Source organism: Amphiura filiformis, chromosome 4 (assembly GCF_039555335.1).
Source record: "Amphiura filiformis chromosome 4, Afil_fr2py, whole genome shotgun sequence".
Classification (NCBI taxonomy): domain Eukaryota; kingdom Metazoa; phylum Echinodermata; class Ophiuroidea; order Amphilepidida; family Amphiuridae; genus Amphiura; species Amphiura filiformis.
Window position 1 is genome coordinate 41,120,676 of NC_092631.1, and position 23,514 is coordinate 41,144,189.

The 23,514-nt window shown below is 37.6% G+C and overlaps 1 long non-coding RNA gene across 1 annotated transcript in view; it reads right to left on the bottom strand.

Moving 5' to 3' along the window:
• LOC140149834 (uncharacterized) overlaps positions 1–19,627 on the bottom strand; it is a 51,839-nt gene extending 32,212 nt beyond the window's left edge. Inside the window, exon 1 of the long non-coding RNA XR_011858747.1 lies at positions 19,520–19,627. This is a non-coding gene — a long non-coding RNA (uncharacterized lncRNA). The remainder of the gene's footprint in view (positions 1–19,519) is intronic.
• Positions 19,628–23,514: the final 3,887 nt, after the last annotated feature.

Consider the following 23,514-nt stretch of genomic DNA (forward strand, 5'->3'; position numbering starts at 1 on the left):
TGGGGGCGTTTTAAACTTGCTGCTTTCTTTACGTTGTCAACGTTTTTTTGGTGGATTTTATTTCTATTTATGAATGTAGCCAAGCAGCTTTAAGTTTGGAAAGTCATCGGGTTACGAAGTACTCCATAAAACGAATAAAACGAAACATAGATGTTTGAAACTATTATGTTATCCTTGTTTTATGACAGTGAATAATTTAATAAAACTTTATCAGCCGTTTATTTTTAAAACTTGCTGGTCACAGCTACCGCGTGACTGTAATGTTAATAGGGATACATATACACTTTAATAAAATTTATTCAAGGCAACTAAGAAAATGTAAATATGAACAACACATACCCAATGTTGACGATGCAAGCGAGACACAGAGTCAGTGCGATTTTCTTCAAATTGAAGCTGAGAAATGCGTGTATATGTAGCAAGGCTTATACTACGGAAGCGTCTAAGTGCCACGACTTAGCAAGATAATTATGTTTTAATGATTGTAGTTTTTGTAGCCCTGCGGGGCAATCTAGTTGGATATCCAAATTTCGCGGTTGATAGTTCTTTGTAGCCCTGCGGGGCAATCTAGTTGGATTTCGCTATTAAGCGGCGGTTGTTGGCGGTCTTTCGCGGTTTGTAGTTTTAATTTCCCTCATTCTTCATGTCAACCATGATTGTGGTTTTGTAGCCCTGCGGAGCAATCTAGTTGGATATCCAAATTTCGCGGTTGATAGTTCTTTGTAGCCCTGCGCGGCAATCTAGTTGGATTTACCTATTAAGCGGCGGTTGTTGGCGGTCTTTCGCGGTTTGTAGTTTTAATTTCCCTCTTTCTTCAAGCCCTGCTCTCTATCGGGGGTTCCGTGTGTCTGTGGTGGGGACACTCCCTCCTTTTAATAGGCATTTGGGTATTTTTGCCGCTTTGCTAATTTGCATTTACGTAACTATGACTTTAGTGGCCTTCCATATTTGGTTGTATCTTTTTGGATACGTTTTTGTCCATGCTGGCCTTCCATACTATAATAATTTTTCACACCTATAGAGTGTATGCAATAAACCAACCGGAACGGTATAACAATTGAAATGACAGTCATGTTGGAATACAGTTCTACGATAGCTGAAGATGACAAAGGGACAGGTCTCTAGATCGATTCAACAACCATTCATACATATCACATGTTTTATTGTCCTATTATCATGCGAATCGCCCCGTGGTAGGACAGAACTAAAAATGAGAAAAATATTGGTAACATCTTGCTTTGATAAAACAAGTATTCCTGAAAAAAATTGGTGTCTGTTCCAATTTACAATGTAACTATTATTTTAATGTAATGTTAAAGAAAAGTTTTGCACTGCAGCACTGACAAGAACATTTAGTGGTAGTTCATTTTATCATTAAATAGGCCTAATTACACACTTATAGCGTGCGTGTTTTGGCGCAACGTCAGCCTTCTATTCTTCAAATTTTTTCACAGGAAGATGGCGAATTTCATCATTCGATTGGTTCGAGTTGTATTTTTTCCTGAATGTATTTTAATGCTTTCTCTCCCCCACCAGCTCCAAGTACTGATAAAATACAAAAAACTGAAAAAGAAAGAAAGAAAAGAAAAAAAAAAAGATGTGGACACCGTCAGTTCCCCCGTGTATTATCCGCCGGCGCCATTATCCCGTGACTGTAGAAAAATACTGCTGCCACCAGATATAGGCTAAGTAAAACAGCGTATTACTATTAAAACTTATGTTTGAAGTGTCTGACGTCATCTGTCATAGTTGTTGATTGATGACTTGCAAAACTCGGCGGTAAACCGGGCCATGATTTTAAGCTTATTGTTAATCTTGCACCTTCAAACATACAAACCATATCAAAAGTTAGGTCTTTATAGTAGGAAACCTTTTTGGGCGAAGGCACCATGTCAACAATGCCTAGAAAAGTTGCATTTTGCCTTGTAAAAGTACGTAATTTTTCGGCACTTCCTGGTATACAGGTCGATTCGGCCAAATCAATTCGTCCACAGTTGACTTGGCCATATGCCAATTCATGCATTTGGCCCCAAGCTAAGTCAGCCACAAACCAATTCGATATTGACCAAAAGAGATAAACGATTTAATATGTTAATGAATATATGTGACCGTCCATCTCTAAACAGCTGTAAAGTCGGCTCGCGGTCAATTTTGTTTTATTTCGTGTTTAGAAAATATATCATAAGCTTTAAAATGAAAAATCATTTGACTCCAAACGATATCCAGAAGTAAAAAAAGAGGGTTAAGTGCACAACGTACAAAAAAGTGACTATATCTCATTAACCGATGATCCTACAAATATGCGACCACTGACTTTTTTTTTCCCTTATGACCAGAGGAAAAATTCGACATATGGCACGACTCGAGGATATTTGGTTAAAAAGATAGAGGTTAAGTGCACAAATTTAAAAAAAAAAGTGACTGTATCTCATTAACCAATGATCCTACAGATATGCGACCACTGACTTTTCTGTTCCTATGACCAGAGGAAAAATTTGACATATGGCACGACTCTCTAGGATATTTGGTTTAAAAAAAAGTGAGTATATCTTATTAACCAATGATCCTACAGATATGCGACCACTGACTTTGTTTGTTCCTTATGACCAAGGGGAAAGTTTGACATATCTCACGACTCTGTAGGAAATGATGTACATCATCATACATCATCATTTTATTTTCATTCAAATCAACATACAAAATATAAAAGACACAACATTTGAATGAGGAGATGCTCCAAAGGCCTGAAGCGAGCACCCCCTTACACTGCCTTAAGTTACAACATACAATTACACAAAGTTAACAAATAAAAAAAAAAAGAAAGAGGAGAAGAACATGCAAAGAAAGACTCCAATATAAATATTTATAACATTTCATATAGACATTCCACAGTCCACACAAGAAATTGATAGTTGGAGTGGAGATGGGGGGTGGGGGGATGGGTGAGGTCATTAAATAATCCCTAAATATTAGATGTAATTTTTATTAGACTTTTCTTTATTTGTAAATTAAACTGGTTTACTGATTTTGCCATCTTTATATATTTATCAGTAATATTCCATTTCATAGGACTGGAAGCCCGTGTTGTGAGGGCCACAAACTGCGGCTACGTACAGATACGCGAACGCTGACTTGTTTTCTTCTTTATGACCAGAGGAAAAGTTCGACATATCGCACGACTCTTTAGGATATTTGGTTTAAAAGATAGAGGGTTATTATTGCACAAAGTACAACGAATTGGTTTGTGACCGAATGCAAGACATCAATTCATCTAAATATACAGATTTGGTGTAAAAACAACGGTTATGGAGAAAATCACGAAATAGTTCAATTTGGCCAACTTTTTTTGTACATCAATATACAGGGTTCGAATTGGCATGTGGGCGATTTGGTTTGGGGCTGAATTGACGAATAGTATCGATATCGATATTGATATTTTTACAGAGCACGTGATATTTCGATATGATGATTCGAATTGTCACGTGATCGTCAAACCTGTACTAAAGGTGTCAGTTCTGCAGGTAGCTGTAAATATAGTCTCGCGGGAGCATCTGTTATTAGTCTTCTTTATCAGTCTTTTTAAAAAAAACACTTGCTGGTCACGGCTACCGCGTGACTCTAATGTACTTTTTATTGGTTTGGATAGCCAGGAGTGTATTAGAATCTGCCAGGTGAAAATTGCTCAGGATGTGGTCTAATCTCCCCGAGTATAACCTAAAATGTCAAGGATATTTTTTCGCATTTATTCCAGAACTCCCACAATAGGTGGCGGGCTTTTCGCTATCGATAAATCATTTTGGAATAAACTTGGAGCATTTGATGACGGATTCAAGATCTGGGGTGGTGATAATCTGGAACTTTCATTCAAGGTAAAATGTAGTCCTGCTTTCCCATGACCGTTAGGTCGCTGGGAAGCCAGGAAGTCAGCCACAGCAGAGCGCCAGATGAGTTGATTGTCAATGAGGCGAATGTCTGTTAACTAGTGCTAACGGTGCAAATCCACTGGTTTGTAATAACATCTTATCAAAGACCACTCTGCGCGGCTTTTCACAATTCTAGAGGTCGTAAGAGAAGATTACAGACCGACATGACAACCTGAAGATATGTAGTGACAAGCCTCTGGAACACCTGCACCCCAGCAGAGATTCCTAGTGGCAAGCTAGAGATCTTATTGTCAATTATTTTGTGATCTCTCTATGAGAAGCTTAGCATCCACGATTCGGCGGAAGTACTTCATTTAATAAAAGAGGTGTAATGGATTTTTTTATTTTTGCTTGTTTACAAAATTAACTGATATCATTCACTAGATATTTTGTGCGGTTTTGTATTATTCTAATTACCTCGTCAATTTTTACATTTTGCATAGACTTGGATGTGTGGCGGTTCAATGGAGATCATGCCTTGTTCACACGTGGGTCATATCTCTCGTGCTAGAGCAACATATCCGTTTTTGCTGATAACCAAAAACGTTTAGCCGAAGTATGGATAGATGGCCAGTACAAAGAATTCTTCTACTTTTACAATCCGAAAATGAAAGAAGCTGACGCTGGTGATGTGACGGACAGACTAGCTCTACGAAAGCGGCTGAATTGTAAGTCGTTTGGATGGTATATAGAGAATGTCTTTCCATGGAGCAGTTTACCAAGCAGTTTAAATAAAGGTGTGGTATTTGGCCAGGTAAGTGTGAAAGGTTTTCGACCATGAAAGTATTACTAAGGTAGCTGAGAGGTCATCCTTTGCACACACCCACAAGAACTTAACCAACCAAACCAACGTTGTATGTTCCTTTTATGATCCTAAGACACAAGCAGGACGTTATCAAAAATAAAAAGTGGTCCCAATGCATGTATTCAAGATGGAAGCCAAAAACGGGGTCAAATTTGAAAAACGTCCAAATGTTATCAAAACCTACATCATTGGTTTAATCTAATCATGAGTATTCAGAAAATGTAAAGTTTTAGCAATCTAGGATGTACCGTTCATGGGTTATGACGGAAAATATCAAATTGAGGTCAGGTCAAATGTTGGGCTCCACACGGGTCAAACGTAAAAACTACTCCGATTTTGCTCAAAATAGTTTTAAAATTGTTCGAGTTGTTATTACATCTCAAAATTAGAATAGATTGCACTGTCTCAGATGCTTCCGTACCTAAGTAACACATAAAAATGGTTAAATAATAGACCAACCCCTATTGATCTCCTGTGTACCTTGACCTATATACCTTGTTTTGAGATGTAATGACAACTAGATATAACTGTTGTCTAAGACCACGAACACAGCCGTTGTGTGACCCTTAATGACCTTTGACCTCCAAATTTCTAGACACCCCATAGACATTGGCTAATGTCGATACATACGTGCACATGGCATCTATATGTTATTTGTGCCAGAAGACGCATTTTGAAGGACCCTTTATTATTTACCTTTCATACCAGATAAAACAACTATATACATATACATTGGGGAACAACATACTGTCACTGTGCTATAAATTTTTGACGGTATTTCGATTTAGACCGGAAGTGACCCGTTAATGACCCTTGACTCCAAATGAAAAAATACCACGTATACATTGGGTAATAATAATTAATGTGTAAACATACCGTCACTGTGCTATGTTTTTCTTGGCTGAATGAATTTCGTTTTTTTAATTAATATCGTTTTATGCCTGAAGTGATCCCTTACTGACCTTTGACCCCAAATATTTGTATGATTCATAGACACCGTGTAGATGGATGAGTGTTTCTAATAGGCGCCGAGCAGTCACCGGGTGGTTACCGATGGTCACCGGATGCCTTTAACAATAAAGTCACCGGGTGACCACCCGATGCCTTCTAATTTGCATATGAAATTTTATATCATTTTACACCCAGTGGTCATCCGATGCCTGATTTTATTTTGCTATGGGGGTCCTACTGGTCGTAATTAAAAATAATATACCATACTCACTAAATTGATACGAGCTACAGTAAAGTAATTGATTCAATAAATGTTTTGATTCAATAAATGTCTTTTTTTATAGGTAACACATCTGGCAAGTCAACTATGTTTAGCTACATATAATGCCGTGAACAAAACAAAGCAACCTGACAATGCGCTTAAAACGTTGACTTGTATCGTACCGAATGTCGATCAGGTAAAAATCATTAGATGTTTTATATTTGTCATAACCAAACTTATATATACAACGTTAATATTACCACGAAAGGTGTCAAAGGGGACTTTCAAATCATTTTACATGACTGAAGCCGTGCCTTTTATGAAGCTTACACCCTCTAAAAACTGCAATCAGGAAACGGATTCGTGGGCCCCTGACAAACTCCACATCTCTCCTGCCATACCTTACGACCGACAATAGTATTCCAGTGTGTCCCTTACGTTTTCTACGTTTAAAGGGATCGAATTATTTACTTGCCGTTTTTCAGAAAACGGTGAAAGGTAGCTGAAACTCAATGTACAATGTTTGTAGAGAATATGGTTTTATAACATAATCCCAGCACCTTAACCGGGGTAGGACCCGCCATCCATCAAAGATGACTATAGAAGGGGGAGGGTGGTAAGGTCCACCATGGGTTTCTGCAGTAAAATCAATGATTTTCATTTCTAATCTAATCTATCTAACCTAAACAAGCATTTATTAGCGCTCTACAAAGAACACAGTGCTTTACAATGAACATGATGAAAAACATATAATACAACAGGAAAATACAAATCAATGCACAAAAAAAAGTGAGCAACAAAAAATCAACATGGGAATAAAAATGTTTTCAAGATACGCTTGAAGCAAGAAACACGTTGTTCCAAATGCGAGGAGCACCGACAGCAAAGGAAGAATCACCCGCTTTTTTGTGAGATCTCAGAGTGGACAGGCGGGTGCAGTCGGCGTGAGAGCGGAGTCGGTGTCTAGCACCAAGGGGACCATTACTTCTTTGTAAACAGATAAGCTTTTCCAAATAGGAAGCAGCTTCACCATAAAGACATTTGTACATATACACCAGGATCTTGTACTGAATTCGTTCATTAACAGGGAGCCGATGTAATTCTTGCAACAGGCCGGCAGAGGGCTGGTCTCGGTCACAACTAAAAACTAACCGTCCGGCCTTGTTTTGGAGACGCTGTAAACGCTTAAGATCTACTGCACGTGCGCCCAGCAACAGAGAGTTTGCGTAATCAAGGCGTGAGAGGACCAGCCCCCAAACAGCATTGTGGCAAGCTTCACGGGTAATAAAGCAACGAATCCTCCAAGGTTCCTTATAATATGAAAATTTACAGATCAACAGCTGATTTGGTCAGACATGTTGAGTGGAGAATCAAGAAAAATATCCAGGTTCTTAGCTGTTGCAAAGGGATAAATGCAGACATCGCCAAGTCTGAGCTCTAAATTGATAAGAGACCCGGGCAAGAGTTGGCAAAATACGGTTGCTAGCAAAAACAATTAACTCGGTCTTGGCTTGATTGAGTTGGAGTGTATTAGCAACCATCCAATCATTGATCTTTGAGATACAAGAGGTCAAGCTAGTTAGGGCTCGCTGACAGTCACCCTGGATCTTTGGATCAAATTCAAGGTATAGCTGTATGTCGTCAGCATACACATGACACATAATACCGTGGTCACGTATGATATCCCCAACAGGGGTAGTATACAACGTAAACCCCAGTGGGCCGATAATGGAACCCTGAGGAAGATAATATTTCAGCATGTGATCTCTGGTGGTACGATCACATATAAAAGATGCAAACCAACGATTTACTGTACGCTGTTGTAAAATTATTACAAAATAATTTATTACTAGAGCTACTCTTGTTAGTTATGTTGAAACAGTCATTTCCTTTTATATTTAAGAGAAAATTCGGTGAAAATCGCAGGTATGTAAAGTTTTTAGCTGAAAATCAATTTTGCCTATACTTTTGTACATAGCCAGAATTTCCCGAATTTTCATGGGTGTGCTCACATTATGACGTCATAGCGATATTATGGTATCACTGGACAGAGAGAAGACCCTTAGCTATGCGTTGGTACCACATATAACGGTGTGTAACGTTTATAATTGAAAATTAGGGGGTTGCAACCTATTTATTTTATTTTTATTTTATTTATCATTCTTATTTCTATTTTTATTTTTATTAAGGGAGTGTTCAGAAATACATTGGTGGTGCTAGGCAAGTACTAACACATCTTGAGGTGTCAAAACCTTTTTGACCCTTCATTCACTGATCAAAAAAGACCCCTCCCCCCGCCCATTTAACAAAGTGAAAACCATTTTTGACCTTATTTGGGTGAAAACAGCAATAATATTTAACATAATGTGTCCATGTCACGGATGCCAATTTATTTATAAAAAACAAAATATTTTGTATAGTCACCACCAGCTTCTATTGTTATGCACAGTCGCGCTAATTTTCGAAATTAATTTTGCGTTTCAAACTAAAAAAGATATTTCCCACCTCTGTAAGGCACATCGTGTGGGTCTTTGTATTATTAGTTTGTCAGCATATATTTTTTGCTAAAATATCTAACCAGTACTTCATTTCAATTATATATAGCGACCTCAGCATTACTAGTCACCGCGCTCTACCACTTAGCTATGACAGCATCTAGTGACGAGGATTGGGTTAAAGACCACTAATTATGTATTACACGGGTTTCAATGGGAAAATGCCTAATTTCGGGTGGAATTTTCTCATATTCAGAACTCTCACAGTTCAATGCCACCAATATCAGGTGAAACTATATGATTTAGATGCCAAATGATCAAAAAATTCAACATAGGTTGACCTGAGAATTTTCTTGTTTTAACGCACTGAACCGTAAACACATTAAAATGACAGTGCGCCATCGAAGCTGAAAGTTACAACATGATAGGGCGACTATTCACTAAAAACCGAAGCCGTGCGTATGAATTTTGGTAATATTACATCAAAATGTCATATAATGAGAGAAAATGTACCATTTTGAAGCATCAAACTCTAAAAAGTACTTTTTGGCTATATAACTTGATCAATTTCAGCGATTTTAATGCAGTCTTTTCGAATGCCATGAAAACAAATAGTTCCTCGTCGTATTTCAATGTATCGCCCAGGCCTATTAGTGGTCTTTAACCATTGAGTTTTAGACCTATGCAGTGTTCGTCTGTGACATACCGCAAACTTGAGGGCGATCGCCCGTTTTTTTAACGGTGATTCAATTACTTATGTATATTATATATCAAAATCTCAAAAAAAAAGTAACTAACCCCTTTAAATAATGACCATTATTCAAATACTGGTGATTGTGTTACAAATTGCAGCAATTACTAAATATTGACGTCACAGCGTACATTTAAATCAATGTAACCCAAGATTTGAAAGTTGCAATAAATTGTATTGATTTTGTATTCAGTGTACTATGGAAGGAAATCTGCGTAATGATACCTGAGTGTTTTTATAGGGTAAAAATGTGTATGTAAGTGCAACTTTCAAATCTGGACCTCACTACATTAAATTGACCGGTATTTTATTTTTCTGGGCTATCGTATCAATTGATGTGTCAAAATGCGCAGAAATAAATTCTGCTTCCAACGCATTTTACATATTTGTAATACAATAGCCCATTTTTGAATAATGGCCATTATTTAAGGGGGGTTAGTTACTTTTTTTAAATGTTTATACTTCTTTATTTTATATATATATCATATTATATTATGACGAAACAAATAACCACTTATATGGTATTTTGCATTGACAGCTCTGGTCATTAAAACAGCATGGAGAAATGAAACATAATGACCTGTGCCTAGATAGTACATCTCAGTATGCACTAGTGAATATGTGTAACTATGGTGTGGCGCAACATCAATGGACCTACGATAATAAGGTACCAACATTTAGCCTTAGAAAGCTTAAAAATCATGAAGGCTCCAGTTCTACTTGATAAAGCATAGTTTGTCTGATCGAAACGTCGTGCTTATTTTTTGTTATTTTCCTTCTGTCTGGTGTTTCTGCCAAGTTAACAGGTTAGGATAACTGAGTTTCCTTAGATTTTATACTTATTCCATCGCGTTTAAAATATACCGCATAACGCAATTTAGGAGACACACAAATTTCATTTCCCGACTAGAATCCTTAGGTTGACACATTATGAATTAATTTTACCTTACTGTTTGCTTAATTAGCTTAGATTATTGTTATTGTTTTAAGATTCTTGACAAAATAAAAAAATATGGTCAAAGTCACCAAAGAAAAGTGTTAGATCCAACTTGATTTACACTTTTCAAATACCAAACTTTATTTGAAACTCTAATTCTTTTCAATTTTGCCTAATTTTTATAGGCAGTTACTTGGGTCCACCAAAAGGGCTCGTGATCTTTTCACAAATCAAATGGGACAGCCCAAATAAATAAATGAATAAATAAATAAATAAATAAATAAATAAATACGCAAGGACTGTATTAATTTAAACTGGGCCTGTGTTCTGAGAATCTTAGTTCATCTTCACATTTTTGTAATAGTAACATAACGTACTGGACAATACTTCCTGATGCGGATTGCCGAATAATATACTATCTCAGCGCATATATTTATTATGACATTCGTCCCCATTACACTTAAGGTTATTAATTATTTTAAACTGTTGTGATTTGGTAGTTCACAGCATCTTACGAATGGTATTGAGCTTTGGCAAAAACTGCATTGCTCAATTAATAGCGAGCGTGTAGAAGAATTAAAATATCACAGATATATAAATGTTGCGGTTCTTGAATTACGTTGTAAAGAGAGCCGAAACAACAACACTTTTGTAAAATGTACATAACTAATTAACAGCAATAAATTAAGCAAGTTTGCAAAGTATACGATTTGTAAAATGAACTTTTGCAAAACATCAAGATGTTAATTTTCAATAATATATTGACCTAGATAAAGAAAATCGATTTTAAGGTGCTTCGACCAACAATACCTCGTCTACCCTTAATGGATTGATTCATAAACGTTTATGGTACAAGACTTTCTTACAAAAAAAAAGAAACGTGTTTTTTTTTCAAATATCATAAAATAACAACAATGACTTTAAAATGACTACCGCCAATTGTGTAACAACGACGCACAATTACTGTTGCCTACGGAGGGCGTAGGTGTCGACTGTCCTGAAAGCGTGTTTTTTTTTCTCCTTTTTTATTCAGACACAGCAAATAAGCCAGAATGATTGGTGTTTAGATTTTAATGGATCGCAAAATAGCGTGGTTTATTTAAACAAATGTAACCAAACATCAGAAACACAAAGATGGGTTATGGACATGCAACAATGGGATATTCCGCCATTAGATGACCAATCAGCACCTTGACAGCATGACACGTGACCCATCATCCAGTTAGAGGGTAATGGTATATCTTGTCATCAGATAACAAATCTAATACACAGAGATATGCTTGGCACACTAAAGAAAATATCTTCTGTCAGAATGACGAATCCACGTCTTAGACGTTACACAAAGCGATGGCAGGAGAAAAACTGTTTCAAGTCAACATAAATTTTAAAGGGCAGGTCTATAGCAAAAACAACATCATATCATTGGCAAGCTAATATCATAAGGACAATGAAAATAACTCCTTTTTTGAGAAAATAAGACGTTTAAAATTGATATTCCGCAAAAAACAACTTAAGCGGTGAGTTCCTTCGAACGAGACAGATTTAGCCTAGAAAAACGGTGACGTCATGAAATGAGATGTGGCCGCTGTGAGAAAAGGGACTAAAAACGCCCTCAATGGACAGAACGTATACTGTTGTTGTTCACAGAAAAAAAATTCCAAATTAAATATTACAAATTTCATGGTTTTTAAACATATGGATAAAATCAGCCGCTTTTTTTATATATATTTGACAATTGTGATATTACAATTCATATGTATATCAATATCATGAGAAATATTAGGCCTAAAAATAAATACATAATTTGAGCTTAGAATTCCATCTGAGTCTAGCATATAAACCGTCTTAAGTCCACAAACTCGTGTATCTGATTTCAAAGCAAACGCATAGTAACAATTACTGTGTGGGCTTTGTCCCCGAAAGAGAACAATAGTGTGCATATTGTTATGCAGCATTGTTATGGTAAGTGATAGTACAAATAAAGTGCCCGCTTCATTTACCTACGTCATCGGTCAAACGGGGAGGGAAGAACACGTACGCTTCAAACGGGGGAAGAACACGTACGCTTCAAACGGGGGAAGAACACGTACGAGGCTGAACTTTAACCACACAATTTCACCTTTTTCAGGAGAAATACGCACAAAAATTGCAACAAGTGTCAACCTGTAATGTAATAATTATTCTCTTCGAATAGAGATAAACTTTTTTTTGCTATAGACCTGCCCTTTAAAAACACCGGATAAAATTCAATTATGTAATACAATAAAAATTATAGGTCACTTGGTTCAGGTCAAATTTAGGAATCCATGTTGAGTACATGTGATAGTCTGTGATATCATAATGAAGCATCAATTTTGATATTTTGTCTTTTACTAGATATATGTTGAAAAGGTGTGAGGTGGATATACTAAGATACCTTGGGATGTAAATGGTGAGTACAATTTAGATTGCCTAATTGAGATGGATTGGACAAATGAATATAAAATAGTTACCAAAATTACAAAAGTGAAGCTTACGAAAAACTACCTGATATGGTGGTATAGGTGACAAGAAATAATTTTTTTTTCAACATTGCTGTAGTGTGGTTGTGGTAACCTGTTACCTATAATGGCTTAATTAAGTTTCAGTGAAATAATGTCGCAAGTTAGAAATACAAAACATAACTCAACATTGAAAATAGAAGTATTTTAACCAGTTCGTTTTTTGATAGGTGTGGAGCACGAAGTTCATGAAGTCATAAAAGAAATCAGGAACCACTTATTCCCATTTTTACATATCAACATTATTTCCCTAATGTGTTAGCAAAACATATCCAAAATTTTAACGAAATCCGTTGATAGTAAGCTTTCCAAAATGAAGTGAATTTAAAACATCGGTGATGTACCACCTGGTGGCTTCTACCTTTAAAATCATGTAAGCTACATTAATACCGATGCCACTAATAGAACGAGAAGATTTGCCCCTTCATTTTGCTTACCACTTTGTCCATTTTTCCCCCTAATTTCTTCACAAAATGCAAAACAATGCAATGGGTGTAGTACTCCCCTTAAACCAGCGGTTGCTACTCATGTATTCTTGAATATAATTATGCCAATGACCACTGATAACCGGACGGAACCGCCCGGAACCTAATTGCTCCGGGGAAGTACTCGAATTACATTTTGGCAGGGTGTGCCGCTGGAACCTAAAGACATGTACGGGTCCGTTTTTCACTCTGTACACGGAGGAGGTTTGGCTACTTCATTCAAAGATTGAAACTAGTGGCCCGGCCTATTGTTTAGTTTTAAGGTCTATGCATTAAGCCCTTGGGACTGTACCTCAGACCTTATACCTTAGGCCCTCGGGCCTATGCCTTATTCCCAATGGGCCTATGCCTTAAGCCATAACACTAAAGTAATTATATGACTACTCCCTTCCAACTTCTCTCCCCTTTTCACCACTTTTCCTTTTCTTTCTCTTCTTGTTCCTTTTTAATCCCCTTTTCCTTATACCCGCATGCGAAGCATGAACGGGTATATTGCCATTCTATGGTTTCTTCTCCTTCTCCTCCTCCTCTTCCTCCTCCATCAAACACAACATTCTGTCAAGGCTAGTGCTAAAACTACAAGGGCCACAGGGCCCATATGTGGTACACTTATGGGCCCTACCCCGTAGATTTATCCTTTGCACATCTTGGCCCCAGAGGTCAAAGGTCACAGGCCCCAGGGGCCCAAATGTAAAAATACAAAGCATGCTGTTTCTCATTAAATGAAGCAGCCCCAGGGCCCTGAGTTGGTACACTGATAGATCCAGGGGTACTCTATATAAACAAGTATACATGAGCCCCACATGTCATATATTATGGGCCCCAGGGCCCCAAATGTTAAAATAAGGGACAACAGATTGACAAGGCTAGCTATAAAACTACAAGGGCACTAGAGCTCATATGTGGCACATATATGGGCCCTAAGTTGTAAATTGCCTTTTGCCCATTTTGGCCCCAAATGTTTTAGGCTAGGGGCCCCAGAGGCCCAAATGTTAAAACAAAGGGCCAGTCGTTTCTCAGCAAATAAAGGAGCTACAGGGTTTAGATTTGGTACACTAATAGGTCTTCAGCATTATATTGTTATATGTATATATGAACCCCATGTGTCACATAATATGGGCCCCAGGGCCCCAAACGCTAAAACATAGGGCCGGCCGTAAATCAGTAAATAAAGCAGCTACAATGCCCAGCTTGAGTCTACTGATAGCACTTGAGAATCATACTTTAAGGCAGCTGTGTACTCTCAGACATGCATGTAGTAAAAGTGCCATAACTTTGTAATTATTCACGCAAGACATATAAAAGTATACATTTTTATAAAGGCAATACATCACTGAATCTTAATATAAATACAGATTTGGTGTAAAAACAATAATTATGAAGAAAATCACAAAAAAGTGATTTTTTGGCAATTTTTTGTTGGTACATCATAACAAAAAAACACTCTTTCCAAACATTTTTGTTTTGTTTTTTTCTTAATCTTGAGACACCATTCCAAAAAGGTTTTTTTAGTTTTTTGATATTGACCTTATTTTTTGAGATATTGACCATACAGGGTGTCCCAAAAAAAGAGGCCCCTCATTGCGCCCTCGTTTTCTCCTATTTCTGAAAAGTTGATCAAATATATTTTGGTATGTAAAGAAACCTTGAGCCGTTAGCTTTAATAAACCAAAACAATTATATCAATCGGCTCACAACTTTTGAAGATATGCTCTTTTAAAAAAATGTACCCGTTTTTCACTCTCTCCGCGGAGAAGGTTTGGCTACTTCAAAGATTGAAAAGGAGTACACATACCATGCATGTATATCAAACATTCCTCTATGATAACTTTATAAAATAACTTTATTTATGGAATGGGCTTTACCGGTGGGTTTATGGGCAATGGATTTTGTTAATAGTGTCATTAATTTGTGGGTAAAATGGATGCCGAATGGGACTTCTTTTGCTTTACTTGCAATTACTTATTTTTTTCTTGGTTATTTATGCCTTTTTGTTTTATTATGTTTCTTACTTTCTTACTTTGTTTCTTGCTTTCTCTTTTTAATTTACAACATAAGTCATTTCTCTTTTTAGGATAAAGGGTAGCCCTAAAAGACTGTTTGGTTTGTATTTGGTTCTTCTGCAGTGAGTTTACTGTGCTGCTCTGCCTTCTTCCTGGTTGCCTCCTTGGCGAATACAGGTTTCAGGCCTGGTCCTCATTGCATCAATTGCGTTGCGTACCATCCTTGTGCGCCGGATACTTGCGAATGCATTCAGTTATACGTTTGCGAACATCTTAGATTTTGCCACACAGGTGATCGTGCAGGCCACTCCACAGCATGAGCCATCCCAACCACTCTGTTTGCTATCCGTGGACAGAGTGAAAAACGGGTACTTTTATTTAAAAGGGCATATCTTCAACAGTTGTGGGCCGATTGAAATAATTGTTGTGGTTTATTAAAGCTAACGATGAAAGGTTTCTTTACATACCAAAATATATTTAATCAACTTTTCAGAAATAGGGGGAAAAGAGGGCGCAATGAGGGGCCTCTTTTTTTTTGGGACACCCTGTATAAGGCTTCAAAATGAACTTTTAAAATTCACAAACGCCTATTTGCACAAAATGATGCCTAAAATCGGAAATAGACCAAAATATAAAAAATGAGAAAACAGTTTCTTAAGTCGATCATGCTTTTTATGATGAGTATAATTGCTTACCTATAGATGCTGTATTTATTGAGTTATCGTGTACCTAAATCGTCATTTTACCGAGAAAATGAACATTGAAATAAAGGCCGTTGAAGTTTAAAGTGGTCACATTTTGCACTTTGATCGAAGCTCACAGGAGAATGCGGCAGTTCTCGTTTTTCTACCTTACATTACGTGAACATTAGGTAAATCCACAGCCCCTTGAGAAGTTTGGGCGAAATCTATTCATATCTTGATGTTTAAATTGGGGGAAAGAACTTGAAAAAATTCACATTTTATCAGCTAAAACGGAGCCATTTGACCGCTAGGTTTTTATGAAATCAGTGTTTTCGTGGCGCTTCCATAAGATGTGCCGCGCATGCAGATAAACGTTGCGTATGCGTAGCGTATCTGTGCGTTAACATATTGCGCGTCTACAAAACGCGATGCGTTGTTGCGCGCGTATACCCCAATAGTACAACAAAGATTTTCTTTCCTTTTAAATTGCGGAAACGAGTGAAATAATGAAATAAAATCCATAAAATAGAGCAGTTGGAGTTAACAAATCTGGATTTTCCTTCCTTGTATTTATAAAAAACATAACAAAGTAAATACATTTAAAAAAAGCTCAATTTCGCGAAAGAAACAATGTCTAGAGTACACAGCCGCGTTAACATATGTGCGTGAACCCCATAAGTCCTATATATTAGGCCCTAGGGCCCCAAATGTTAAAACAAACGGCCGGCCGTTTCTCATCATATAAAGTAGCTTTATGGCTCAGAGTTTGTACACAGATTGCACCTAAGAATTACTTTGTTATATGTACATATGAGCCCCATATGTACATATACAGGTAACACAACTTCTAAGTTCCCCCCTAATACTTTTTAAAATAAGTCGAAAAATATTTTACAAAATGTAAAAATATAAAAAGATATGTATAGCCCTGTTTGTTTTACCCCTGTGGACCAATTTATAGCGTCACACATTATTGCGTTCAGTCACAATGGTTAATTATGTAAGAAAAGAGACCGTTTTAAAAGTTGCACCTGAGCCCATAGCACAAGTTCTAAGTTCCCTCTAAATACTTTTTAAAATAAATCGAAAAATATTTGACAAAAAGCAAACTTGTAAAAAGACATGTGTAGCCTTATTTGTTTTACACCTATGGAACAAATTATAGCGTCACACGTCATTGCGTTCAGTCACAATGATTCATTATGTAAAAAAAGAGACCGCTTTAAACTGTGTTAAAAGTTGCATCTGAGTCCATAGGAGTCAACTCTCAAACAATTGAGCAGGCCAGGCCTATTCATGTGTTTGTTCAACAACTTTTCCTATACCTTTGTACAGGCGCCAGTCGTTGTTAATCCGTGATGAATCCACAATTTGCCAGTAGCGTATACGCGAACGCAAGTTAATGGAAGCGCGTATACGCGATACGCGTCAGAAATTTGCCATACCTGGAACTTGTGTTCGCTACATGTTGTTTTCATTATTTTGGAGGAAGCGGCTAAATACTGCTCTTTTATTCTGTAATTCTTTTGCTGCTATCAACAGGAAAGCCTCGATCTTCTTGTGTCTAGTGGCAATGACTAAACTGGTCATTCCTCATGAAATAATCGGGTGAATTAGAAGATATTTAGCTTTGTTTTCGTTGTTGAAAGGGATTCGATCATGTTTCGCCGTTGTTCATCATCAATTAACAACGATGCGTCTGCGTCAGACGACTGTGTGGTTTACTTCGCGAGGGCAGCTAAAGCTAAAGCTGCCCTTGCGAAGTAAACCACGCAGACGACGTAAACGCATCGTTGTTAATCAGTGATGAACAACGGTGAAATATGATTGAATCCCTAATTACAGAAAACCTGACTGCCATGGGCTCAGGTGCAACTTTTAAAACGGACTTTTTTCTTACATAATTAACCATTGTGACTGAACGCAATAATGTGTGACGCTATAAATTGGTCCACAGGGGTAAAACAAACTGGGCTATACATATCTTTTTATATTTTTACATTTCCCAAAATATTTTTCGACTTATTTTAAAAAGTATTAGGGGGAACTTAGAAGTTGTGTTACCTGTAGGTACAACATAGGGCCGGCCGTTACTCAGTAAATAAAGTAGCTACAGTGGCCATCTTGAGTCTACTGATAGCACTAGAGAATTAAACTAATAGTCAAATATTATGGGCCCAGGGCCCCAAATGTTAAAACAAAGGGCGTGCCGTTTCTCATCAAAGAAAGCAGCTTCCGGGCTCAGAATATGTACAGAGAGAGCACCTGAGAATTATATTGTTACTAACACCCACACACCCCTCCACCCCACACACGTAGGACTAAACAGACAAATCGTATTATATCATAATTGGAAATACCAGCGTGAAGCGTTAAGGCTGTTACAGTTAAATTACATACCCATTGGCTGTTCCATTTAATTTACATACTCCCTCTGAAATGGCCCTAAAAAAGGCTGTTCCGTATAATTTACATACTCCCTCTGAAATGGCTGTTCCATTTAATCTGCATACTCCCTCTGGAATAGTTTCCCCCTAATCATATTGCATAGCCTCACTGTGAGTACGAGATACTGACAACAGCAACCTATGGAGAGTAAGAGAGACGACTCCCCTGGGAGGGGACTTTTTACAATTTCTTTATTTTAAGTGCTACGACAGTGCAACCTACATTCAATTAAAGCTTGTAACTTGGACTTTCACTTTTTACACATTTTCTGCTCAATTGGGTGACTTTTTACAATTTATTTATTTTAAGTCCTCAGCAAATAAGGACTGTAAGTTTGGGTACACCGATAACATGCGGGTATAGCCGTATTTGTGTACAAATATATAGCCTTCTAGTTTCCTTTCTTTTCCCTCATTTTTCCTCTTTTTCTCTTCTTTATGAGCAACTGGCCCAGAGTGGCCCAAAACCATTCGGCCCATGTGGCGATCGCCACAATGCCACAGATCATTATTTGCATACACGTGCCCATCAAGTACAAGTATGCACATTTTACAAGTACAAGTATGCACATTTCAGGATGGATATTATCAACAACTCGCGTAACAATACAAATGGGGTTTACGATTGGATTAATTACACCAAAACAATCACCAACAGATGTTACCCTGAATCTAATATTGCTCGTAACTCGTTCAGATATGCGAGGGTAGTATGAAATAACAATATGGAAGTGGAAGATGCGAGCATTTTCCAGACTCGACAATGCTACCCTATTTATACAAACTAAAATTATTTCTTGGTATTTAAATTCGAAATATCAGATTTTCGATTGATTTGGAGGAAGAATGAGAGAATTTTCGAGACTCATCGACCATACAAGGGCACGGTGGCTCAGTAGTTACGGCCTTGGACTCATAATCTGAGAGCTTGCTCGGCGTGCGTGGGTTCGATTCCCCGTCCCACCACCGTGTTGCGCCCTTGGGCAAGGCGCTTTGCCTCGCTTGCCTCACCCCACCCAGGTGCAAGGGGAAGCTGTTAGGAGTAGTCACAGTCGTTGTACTGATGGATCCTGCGCCACTTGTAGGCTGCAAACGTGGTTCCGACATATTCTAATGACGGCGGAATAAATGTAAAGCGCTTTGAGGCTGTTTACGGCATAAGCGCTATATAAATGTCTACATTTATTTTATTTTTTTATACTCTACTAAATAAAAATTAAATTCTCGATATTTTTACCTGTCTTGTACTATCCTATATACCAATGGTTCCAACCAGCCTTCAGTCACTTCACAGTGAAAGTCAATTATCACTAAAATTTCACCCGTCGCTTTCGCCATTCCCAGATTTCTTGCTTGCACTGAACCAATTCGCGTTTCCATTTGAAATAGTTTGATGTCGAAGTTCAGTTTCCTAGCATAGTCATTCAGCTTTGATGATAGAAGAATGGCTTTAATAGATAAAACCATAACATAATAAATATTATTCCGTGTATAGCTCTAGTCTATCAAGATTGACAGAAAACTGACACAGGTTCGGTTCATGAATTCGAGTTCGACTGCCTCATGGGTCAATAATAGAGAGTTTACGAAATACAGTTCATGCAGCTAAGCGTTTAGATGATTATAGAAGATTGTGTCAAACAACGCTCTGCAGGGTCTATTGTTCTATTGTTTCCGATTAGAGCGCTGACATATTGGAAAATGTTGCCAATCAATATTCATGAGAGTGTACATTCAACGTCCAGTTTGCGAAATTGGGTGAGTTGTGTTTGGTAGGTGTGAAATACATCTGACTGGGCGTTTTAATTACGTAACGAATAAAGGCATTGACATAGTCGCATGGCTGCCCAGTGCTGTTATGTGTTTAGTTATTATATAGGCCTAATAATTATTATTAAATGTATTCATCATTCCTTTCTTTTCCCTTCTCTGTACTTATTCTTTCCTAGGCCTACATTTTATCACTCCCTCGCTCTCAATGTCCCCTCTCACCCTCCCTCTCTCATTCCCATCATTTCTTTATATTTCTATTTATCTATGTCTTTGTTATATCTTTTTATTTCTCCCTTCCTCCAGCCCTCTCTCATTTTCCATATCCCCTCCTCCCCCTCTTCCTCCCTCCCCCCTCCCAAGACTTCTCACAGAGGTGAATCTCATTTTGTTGAAAATTAGTGATTGAATTAGTTAAATATTCCTTTGTTCCAAACGTCAAACTTGGTATATACTTTTGTGTGTGATCATAAAATCGCGTTCTGTGAAAACTTCAATGGCAAGGGGATTAAGGGGGTACTACACCCTTCAATAAATTTGTGTCTATTTTTGCATTTTTCTCAAAAACTAATAACACAGTGGTAAAAAAAGTGATGTATATTATAGGGGCAAGGAATCCAATTACTACGCTGGAATTTCAGTGACCCAAGACAAGCGGTTTGTTATTTATGATAAGAAATAAGGTACAGCTAGGATGTACCTCATTTTCTATCATATATACTGAACCACTTGTCTTGAGTCACTGAAATTTTAGTGTAGTAATTGGATTCCTTGCCCCAATAATATACATAACTTTTATTACCAGTGTGTAATTATTTTTTGAGAAAAATGCAAAAATAGTCACAAATTTACCACAGGGGTGTAGTACCCCCTTAAGATCCGGTATAAATGGCATGTTGTTCACTTGACGACCAGTGTAGCATACTTCTGGAAGAATATATCTGGCATACTGCAGTTACTGTCCGTTTTCCTATACACAATACACAGTGCTCTTTCCCATTGACGCGTGACCTCTACAAATAGCCTACGTTAAAAGTATGGGGATATGCCTAGTTAACGTCGCTGTGTGAAAAATAACCGGCCAATATTAAAAGTACTCTTCTAAAGTTCTAGAAAATATAGTTTTGTAACATGTCCTAAATTTTTAGCTAATTTAGATGTTTGGAAATATGCGTACTTTGGTGTTTTAGTTAATGTTATAGGTAATAGTACATTGCCTAGTTAACGTCGCTGTGTGAAAAATAACCGGCCAATATTAAAAGTACTCTTCTAAAATTCTAGACAATATAGTTTTGTAACATGTCCTAAATTTTTAGCTAATTTAGATGTTAGGAAATATGCGTACTTTGGTGTTTTAGGAAGGATACGTAAACGACAGATAACACCAAAAAATATGAAGAAATTATTTCCAAACCGTGTTAAGTCTGCAAACCACCATGTTTCTCATTTTCAAGAACGCTGGTTAACAATAAGCACGTATTCTCTCATTTCGTAAACAAAGACCACACACAATTGTTCTCTAGCGCTCGCTTTATAATCGTTCACCCAACTGAAAGTATAATCCCAGCTCATTGCTCCATTGTACGTGTAAAGCAGACACATATGTTGTGTGTATTTAACCAGAGAAGATATGATTTAATCAGTTGAGCTGTTTTCAATGAGTGTTATCTTGGTTTAATAGCTTTTAATGGGGTTTAAGTCCTGCAAAGGTCGAATTGAATTCTACTGTAGACATGACTGCATCATGGTGCATATTATTTTTAGATATAAGGTCTAATATGTCTTTGGTTGCCCCTGGCAAGGCCCCGGTGCTTAATCTTGCCGATTACCTCTGCGTCGTCTCGGAGCATTTCGATGGCTCTCCTGCGGCTGGTTGCGAATTCGCGAGCAGTTATGTACATCGAGTTCGCAACATCTTGCCATCTCCTTGCTCTGCGGTTTGCCATTCATTACTCAGAACCTTTATATTAATGTTTATTGTAGTACTTACTTGAGTTTACTCACCGTGAGTAAAAAAAAAAACAAAAACAATTATATTCGTCATAAATAAGCGTATAGCAGGCTTTCGTTTGCACATGAATAAGAAGCCAGTGTGGTCTGGTTAAACATGCTAACTCTAGAGCCCTGTTAAATAGCAGATACATGGCCTACTGCAAAATTTGGAAACAGCAGCCAAGATTTTGTTTTTGGAATGGATTATGAACAGTTTTAACAATAATGTGGCGACTCAGTGGATTATTATACATCCAAAGGCCAAGTGATAGGATTACCAGGCCCATAAATGCGGGCATCCTTACTAGTAAACCACGGCCATGTTCACGACCCATTTTACTGGTTGGAAAACCCCGGGTAAGTTACGACATAATCCCGGGTCTCGCCCGGATAAAGTCCCAGCCCAATTTTCCGGGGTTTTGGCGGATGTCAATTCTTATACCAGTCTCGGCTAACACCCGGCTCCCCCCGGGACACATTTTGAGTGAAATCCCGGGTCACATGAATTCAATTCCGGACCATCCCCGGGTCGCCAGGGGCCGAGGATGCATTTGATATGTGCATAATGTATGAAGAAAGTACAGATGTTTTAAATACAATTATTACAAATTCATCAGTAAACTATTCAGCGCATCATTGTAATACTATCTTCAGAGGTCTAGCTAAAGATAACTGTAACCTCTACTGAGTAATTTATTTAGATCCTAATTTCAGAAAGCATATCATTAATATTAACATGATTAATACCAAAATAGGGAATTTGCATTGTTTCATATAATAATAGCTCGCGATATCGTTGGCAAGTTCCGCAGACAAATTATCAATTTTGCGTCCTCCATGGAAAGAAATCACATCAAACATGGCTATGCATCAAGTGACTGTGATTACAATAGGCCTATCTGAATATTGAAACATTCACTTACTTTCACGATCACAATGGTAAAGTATGCACATAATTTTAAAATGTGTGAAAATGTTGGGTTTGCAGCAGAGATCGAGTTAATGTTATCAAGTAAACATTGGCCTCGTTCATCAACGCACTCATGAACACAAATTGAACTTTTTTAGGGTATAGAGTGTATGCAATAAACCAACCGGAACGGTATAACAATTGAAATGGCAGCCATGCTGGTGGACAGTTCTAAAGCTGTGTTCACACATGCACATATTACCGGTAATATTTTATCTAGACTTATGTCCGATCGAATTAAATATTTCCGCTAATCCCTTAGCCCGTCCACATTAGTCGGCAATAGCGCTATACCAGAGTCTATACGCTGGCGAAGTTACGTAATAATCGGATTAACTACCATAGCAATAGGTGAATCATGCTGATTACTTGCACCTGTAAGATAAGTATCTTTGAAAAGACCAGTATTGTATTCAATCTGTGATTGCAGACATACACAGGTGATGAATGCAACATGCTTGTAGTACAGCGCGATATGTTCAAAATTGTTTTCACCTATT